This window comes from Pecten maximus, chromosome 7 (genome assembly GCF_902652985.1).
Source record: "Pecten maximus chromosome 7, xPecMax1.1, whole genome shotgun sequence".
NCBI classification, from domain to species: Eukaryota; Metazoa; Mollusca; class Bivalvia; order Pectinida; family Pectinidae; genus Pecten; species Pecten maximus.
In genome coordinates this window covers 9,384,560-9,393,417 of record NC_047021.1, presented here as the reverse complement: position 1 = coordinate 9,393,417, position 8,858 = coordinate 9,384,560, and the positions used below count along the sequence as shown (strand labels likewise).

The 8,858-nt window shown below is 41.2% G+C and overlaps 1 long non-coding RNA gene across 1 annotated transcript; it reads left to right on the top strand.

The window, feature by feature from the left end:
* The first annotated feature begins 4,534 nt into the window (after window positions 1-4,534).
* Window positions 4,535-5,130, top strand: LOC117331725. The gene is made up of 2 exons (XR_004533646.1): window positions 4,535-4,908; window positions 5,086-5,130. It is a non-coding gene; the product is annotated as an uncharacterized LOC117331725 (long non-coding RNA).
* Window positions 5,131-8,858: the final 3,728 nt, after the last annotated feature.

Sequence of the window (8,858 nt, the reverse complement as noted above, 5' to 3'; positions counted from 1 at the left end):
TACTGACCCGCCTGAGATGTGCTGTGAATACTGACCCTCCTGAGATTTGATGTGAATACTGACCCGCCTGAGATGTGCTGTGAATACTGACCCTCCTGAGATTTGATGTGAATACTGACCTGGCTGAGATGTGATGTGAATACTGACCCGGCGGAGATGTGAATACTGACCCGCCTGAGATGTGCTGTGAATACTGACCCTCCTGAGATTTGATGTGAATACTGACCTGGCTGATATTTGATGTGAATACTGACCCGGCGGAGATGTGAATACTGACCCGCCTGAGATGTGCTGTGAATACTGACCCACCTGAGATGTCATGTGAATACTGACCAGGCTGAGATTTTATGTTAATAATGATCCGCCTGAGATGTGATGTGAATACTGACCAGCCTGAGATGTGATGTGAATACTGACCCGCCTGAGATGTGATGTGAATACTGACCCGCCTGAGATGTGATGTGAATACTGACCCTCCTGAGATTTGATGTGAATGCTGACCTGGCTGAGATGTGATGTGAATACTGACCCGGCGGAGATGTGAATACTGACCCGCCTGAGATATCCTGTGAATACTGACCAGGCTGAGATTTTATGTTAATAATGATCCGCCTGAGATGTGAATACTGACCCGCCTGAGATGTGAATACTGACCCGCCTGTGATGTGAATACTGACCCGCCTGAGATGTGATGTGAATATTGACCAGCCTGAGATGTGTTGTGAATACTGACCCGCCTGAGATTTGATGTGAATACTGACCCGCCTGAGATGTGTAGTGAATACTGACCCGGTTGACATGTGTTGTGAATACTGACCCGCCTGAGATGTGTTGTGAATACTGACCCGCCTGAGATTTGATATGGATACTGACCCGCCTGAGATGTGAATCATACACATAATGTTTGATGTTTTATGTTGAATGTTTTAAAGGAAAGATACTTTGTCCAGTGTATACAAAGTTCTTAATTTTGTTATATATGAAATACGTATTGATCATTGTCTTTAACGTAACAATTGAATACCTTCATAATTGGTCCCTGTGTCTCCGTATCACTTACGTTTGAATGTGTCGGTTCAACCAATATATCTTTAGAAGTAGATACTATTTATGTAGAAGCTTACATTTTTATATATCGAGTCCTGAAATTATTTCTCTCGTGTTATTTATTAAAAAATGAAATTAAAAAGTATTACAAAAGTTCATCCATTTTACTGCGATTTTTGTTTACAAATACCTCACTAAACTAACCAATGCTGTCATGAAAAAATAATGCAAATCCTATTAAATTGCACTTCAAAAGAACCCTCTATAAGAGCGACAAGTCTACGTCCTGCAATTAGTAAGTCAATGTCGATATCACCAGTGGTAAAATAAAATCCTCAATCTACATCCTGTAACCATGGAAACATCATCCGCAGTAAATAATCCCATATCTACATTCTGTAACTACGGAAACATCATCATTGACAAAAACAAATCCTCTATCAGCATCCTGTAACCAGGGAAACACCATCCGCAGTAAATAATCCCATATCTACATTCTGTAACTACGGAAACATCAACAGTGATAACAAAAATCCTCTATCAACATCCTGTCACTACGGAAACATCATCAGTAGTAAATAATTTCATATCTACGAGGGCTGATTGATAAGTTGTGATTATCATTTTTCAACATAATCCCCTTCAGTATCTATGCACTTTTGCCAGCGTTGTTTAAGGGACTCAATGCCACTTTCATATAATTTTTTTTCTTGACTGTTCAGATAGTCATCAACTACATGTATGACGTCATCATCGGAATAAAAGAGGGTGTCTGAAATAGCTGTTTACAGTTTTGGCAATAGACGCAAGAGGCGGATGTTCAATCAATGTAAAGTCACAATCGTGCATGACAGCCATGGCAATGCCAGACTTGTGAACAGGAGCATTGTCCTCATGGAATAACACACCTTTAGTGAGCTTTCTGCCGCGCTTAAGTTAGATAATTTCCCGGAACTGCCTCAGAAGTGAAGGATAGTGTGTGCCTTTGATTATTTGTCCCTTTTGGAGATAATCTATCAGCAGTATACCATCTGCATCCCAGAAAACCGAGGTCATAACCTTCCCAGCTAAGTGAACAGTCTTTGCCTTCTTTGACGGGGAGAGCAAGAGTGCTTTCATTGTTCCGAATGTTGTTTAGCCTCTGGGGTAAAATGATGGACCCATTTTCTGTCCACAGTGGCAAATCTCTGAAGAAAGTTGGCATGATCTTCCTCAAAAAGGTTAAGATTAGTACGCGAAAATTTCCCTAGTGTTGCTACCATGTCAGTATGGTTATCCTTGGGTGTTAAACCTTTTTTATGCAAATACATGTATTAGATCACTGCTCTTTCACCGAATTTGTCCATTTTGCTAAAGCCGCTTGTCTTGTTTACTTTAGAGTGCTACCTCGTTGATATAAGATAACCAAATGAGACCAGTCCTAGGGTGCACGGCCCTGTATAGTCAGAGAATAGTAAGACTTAAAAAGAACATCATTGAGTACCTCCTTCTATACGAGGCTCACATCATATCAAACATCCCTCGTACATCCTGTAACTACGGAAACACCATAAGTGATAAATTATTTCCTATCTATATCCTGTAACTACGGAAACATCATCAGTGATAAAAAAATCCTCTATCTATTTTCTTTATTAAGATTCATCAGTTAGGATACATATCTATATACAAGGTTTATCTTTACACAATCAGTATTCGTAGCATTGTGTGCGAGTGACGTAGCAACGTTTTAAGAGCGACTTGCCCATTACAACGAATCGGCAACCACATCATAATGCCAAAATAGTGGAGAAAGAACAAAACACAATAGTAAGACAAATCAAAGAAGCCATCAAAATCAGGAAAACGAAAAGCATGAACACAAATGAGGTGGCCGTCCAGTTAAGTCACCTTTACGGCCTATTACTGACCAATGCAGGACAGGGGAATATGTCTACATCCGATCAGTAGCCTTTTCGGTACAGTGTGTATATATACACTTCATGTCGATGGGCGAACTGTCCCATCGAGTGATTTGATTTTCTCTCACACAGTCAGTAAGGACCAGTCGGTCTTGAAAAGATGGAACGACACTCGTACACATTGTAACATATAATTTTTGTGTAAAAATACACTTTTTATATCTATGTCATTTTACTAAGGACCATCATCAGTGGTAAATAATCCCCATACAACGGCCTGTTACTAAGGAAATATCATCAGTGGTAAATAAACCCCTTACAACGTCCTGTAACTAAGGAAACATCATCAGTGGTAAATAATCCCCTTACAATGTTCTGTAATCTCCAAGGTTGATAATATTTTTTACTGTTTGTTTTGAATGGTGGGAGGAAATATTCATTCTTTAGTGCTATTGTCAATCAGTCTATTTACATTCTTATCATTCCTCAGTTATAAACAAAGCCGGAACACTAAGCATAATTTAATACTTCCCGGTAAATCTCTCCATCTGTGTAATTTTGCATCCAAAAATCGGAACGACACGATGGCTGTAGCAAGACATAAAATGATGACTACGTTTTCGATATATCAAGCATAGATTTGCAGACACTCTCTTTTAATCTCGGCTAAGTTCAAAAACAACCACAGTTTGTCAACAAAGGAACACATCTTGTTACAATGGATGTATGTAAAGACGGAGTTTATAAAATCATCAAGATGCCATAATCAGTTGGACAGATTAACAGGCAAAGTCTATATTAGTTCTCTCGGTGGCGTCAAAAATATACCACCAGTGTTTGAAATACATACAATGTACACTACTTTGTCGGGTAATACACTTTAGACTCCTTTTGTACGTAAATCACTTATTACAATATTTCATATCAATTTCATATTTCATCTCCGGTTTATAATATTTCTTCCTGTTTCGTTTCAGTAATGAGAATGGTGGGAATTCTGTGTTCTTATGTGCTATTGTCAATCAGTCTATTTATATTCTAATCATTCCTCAGTCCTTAACACAGGCGGAATATTAAGCCTAATTTAAAACTTCCTGGTAAATCGCTCCATATGCGTAGTGCTGTAATCCAGAAATCGGCACGACACGATGGCTGTAGCAAGACATTGTGGTGAGTACCGACGTTACAATGGGTTAAATTGGTCATTTATTGAAATATCTCTATGATAAACATGTTTGTCATTTCGTGATAACTGTGTAAATCACACGAATTGTCCTGGTATTTATACCTATGTCTCCAGTAACGTTAACAAAGGTGCCATATTATTTATACGTTATCTAGTATATCATGAACTATTATAACCGATATATTATCTAGTGTACCATGACCTATTATTGTTTCTATTTACAGGGCTATACACTGACATTCGTCGACAATTGACTTTGTTGATGATATACACAGCATATATGTAATAGGGTTATTTTTAATAAAGTGTTTGATATTTGTGAAATGTATACATGTATATGTGTGATAATTATTAATAAAATATAATAAATATGTAAGGTATTTATTATTGAGGTATAAGGCCCTCACGACCTTTTACCTGCGTCCGTGCATATATATATATTCGTTACCGGCGATCCCGTGCGCGTGTTTGTATATTGGTATGTGTATGTCTTTGTACCTGTGAGTATATTTCACTGACGAACGTGACATGTGACTGTAACAAAGTTGTTTGATTGGTTGAAAGTTCTTATCTGTGGTTTTAGTCTTTGTTTCTTTGTGTTTCGGGGCATTTGAATTTCGACGTCATTGAAGCCGGAGCTACAAAATGTAGGTCTTCGAATTCATCTGTCACCATATAGAGTCGTATTCCTGTATTGTTTACATCTGTTGTGCGGTATATGACGGTCATGGAAGTGAGCAGTGTTAAGCCTCACGTTGATGCACTATACGTGTTGTAAGTGTGTGATTTTATATTACCAAGTAATCGTCATTATCTGTGATATTTTATCGTGTTAACGTTGTGTTGGAAATATTATTCATTTATATGTAATTGTACGCGTGAACTATTGTTGTATGACAGATGTATGGTTTGTGAATGAAATTAATTATGTTTTATTTATGTATGTTTCAGAACGTGGGTTTTTGAGTAATAATAAAACCTTTGAAATCAAACGAACCCAGCGGCATTGTCATCATTTTAAGACATATTACACCCCGCTACATATATTGTTTCATCGACAGTTTCGTCTCCTCAACCAACTGAAGCCATGAACATTGGAAATGTCGTCTGTGATGTATCGAATATGGGTATAATTATTTTGATGTCATTGCTATATATTCGTGTATACATATTGTGTTTATTATCGTAAAAATAGGTTTCTTCCTTCCTATTCCTGAGACGACAGATCTAGCCAACCTCTTTAAATACTCAACCTTTGTTTGTCCTACTTTGACAAGTTCAGTATTTGATGCCGACAAATAGTCGGCATGTGTTTGTCCTTCATTGACAGACACAATGTATATTGTCGACAAACAGCCGACCATCGTGTGCCCTTCATTGACAGACACATTGTATATTGTCGACAAACAGCCGACCATCGTGTGCCCTTCATTGACAGACACAATGTATATTGTCGACAAACAGCCGACCATCGTGTGCCCTTCATTGACAGACACATTGTATATTGTCGACAAACAGCCGACCATCGTGTGCCCTTCATTGACAGACACAATGTATATTGTCGACAAACAGCCGACCATCGTTTGCCCTTCATTGACAGACACATTGTATATTGTCGACAAACAGCCGACCATCGTGTGCCCTTCATTGACAGACAAAATGTATATTGTCGACAAACAGACGACCATCGTGTGCCCTTCATTGACAGACACAGTGTATATTGTCGACAAACAGCCGACCATCGTGTGCCCTTCATTGACAGACACAATGCATATTGCCGACAAACAGCCGACCATCGTGTGCCCTCCATTGACAGACACAATGTATATTGTCGACAAACAGCCGACCATCGTGTGCCCTTCATTGACAGACACAATGTATATTGTCGACAAACAGCCGACCATCGTTTGCCCTCCATTGACAGACACAATGCATATTGTCGACAAACAGCCGACCATCGTTTGCCCTTCATTGACAGACACAATGTATATTGCCGACAAACAGCCGACCATCGTTCGCCCTTCATTGACAGACACAATGTATATTGCCGACAAACAGCCGACCATCGTTCGCCCTTCATTGACAGACACAATGTATATTGTCGACAAACAGCCGACCATCGTGTGCCCTTCATTGACAGACACATTGTATATTGTCGACAAACAGCCGACCATCGTGTGCCCTTCATTGACAGACACAATGTATATTGTCGACAAACAGCCGACCATCGTTTGCCCTTCATTGACAGACACATTGTATATTGTCGACAAACAGCCGACCATCGTGTGCCCTTCATTGACAGACACAATGTATATTGTCGACAAACAGCCGACCATCGTGTGCCCTTCATTGACAGACACAGTGTATATTGTCGACAAACAGCCGACCATCGTGTGCCCTTCATTGACAGACACAATGCATATTGCCGACAAACAGCCGACCATCGTGTGCCCTCCATTGACAGACACAATGTATATTGTCGACAAACAGCCGACCATCGTGTGCCCTTCATTGACAGACACAATGTATATTGTCGACAAACAGCCGACCATCGTTTGCCCTCCATTGACAGACACAATGCATATTGTCGACAAACAGCCGACCATCGTTTGCCCTTCATTGACAGACACAATGTATATTGCCGACAAACAGCCGACCATCGTTCGCCCTTCATTGACAGACACAATGTATATTGTCGACAAACAGCCGACCATCGTTCGCCCTTCATTGACAGACACAATGTATATTGTCGACAAACAGCCGACCATCGTTCGCCCTTCATTGACAGACACAATGTATATTGTCGACAAACAGCCGACCATCGTGTGCCCTTCATTGACAGACACAATGTATATTGTCGACAAACAGCCGACCATCGTGTGCCCTCCATTGACAGACACAATGTATATTGTCGACAAACAGCCGACCATCGTGTGCCCTTCATTGACTGACACATTGTATATTGTCGACAAACAGCCGACCATCGTGTGCCCTTCATTGACAGACACAGTGTATATTGTCGACAAACAGCCGACCATCGTGTGCCCTTCATTGACAGACACAATGTATATTGTCGACAAACAGCCGACCATCGTGTGCCCTTCATTGACAGACACAATGTATATTGTCGACAAACAGCCGACCATCGTGTGCCCTTCATTGACAGACACAATGTATATTGTCGACAAACAGCCGACCATCGTGTGCCCTCCATTGACAGACACAATGTATATTGTCGACAAACAGCCGACCATCGTGTGCCCTTCATTGACAGACACAATGTATATTGTCGACAAACAGCCGACCATCGTGTGCCCTTCATTGACAGATAAATGTACAGTGTATATTGTCGACAAACAGCCGACCATCGTGTGCCCTTCATTGACAGACACAATGTATATTGTCGACAAACAGCCGACCATCGTGTGCCCTTCATTGACAGACACAATGTATATTGTCGACAAACAGCCGACCATCGTGTGCCCTTCATTGACAGACACAATGTATATTGTCGACAAACAGCCGACCATCGTGTGCCCTTCATTGACAGACACAATGTATATTGTCGACAAACAGCCGACCATCGTTTGCCCTTCATTGACAGACACATTGTATATTGTCGACAAACAGCCGACCATCGTGTGCCCTTCATTGACAGACAAAATGTATATTGTCGACAAACAGCCGACCATCGTGTGCCCTTCATTGACAGACACAGTGTATATTGTCGACAAACAGCCGACCATCGTGTGCCCTTCATTGACAGACACAATGCATATTGCCGACAAACAGCCGACCATCGTGTGCCCTCCATTGACAGACACAATGTATATTGTCGACAAACAGCCGACCATCGTGTGCCCTTCATTGACAGACACAATGTATATTGTCGACAAACAGCCGACCATCGTTTGCCCTCCATTGACAGACACAATGCATATTGTCGACAAACAGCCGACCATCGTTTGCCCTTCATTGACAGACACAATGTATATTGCCGACAAACAGCCGACCATCGTTCGCCCTTCATTGACAGACACAATGTATATTGCCGACAAACAGCCGACCATCGTTCGCCCTTCATTGACAGACACAATGTATATTGTCGACAAACAGCCGACCATCGTGTGCCCTTCATTGACAGACACATTGTATATTGTCGACAAACAGCCGACCATCGTGTGCCCTTCATTGACAGACACAATGTATATTGTCGACAAACAGCCGACCATCGTTTGCCCTTCATTGACAGACACATTGTATATTGTCGACAAACAGCCGACCATCGTGTGCCCTTCATTGACAGACAAAATGTATATTGTCGACAAACAGCCGACCATCGTGTGCCCTTCATTGACAGACACAGTGTATATTGTCGACAAACAGCCGACCATCGTGTGCCCTTCATTGACAGACACAATGCATATTGCCGACAAACAGCCGACCATCGTGTGCCCTCCATTGACAGACACAATGTATATTGTCGACAAACAGCCGACCATCGTGTGCCCTTCATTGACAGACACAATGTATATTGTCGACAAACAGCCGACCATCGTTTGCCCTCCATTGACAGACACAATGCATATTGTCGACAAACAGCCGACCATCGTTTGCCCTTCATTGACAGACACAATGTATATTGCCGACAAACAGCCGACCATCGTTCGCCCTTCATTGACAGACACAATGTATATTGTCGACAAACAGCCGACCATCGTGTG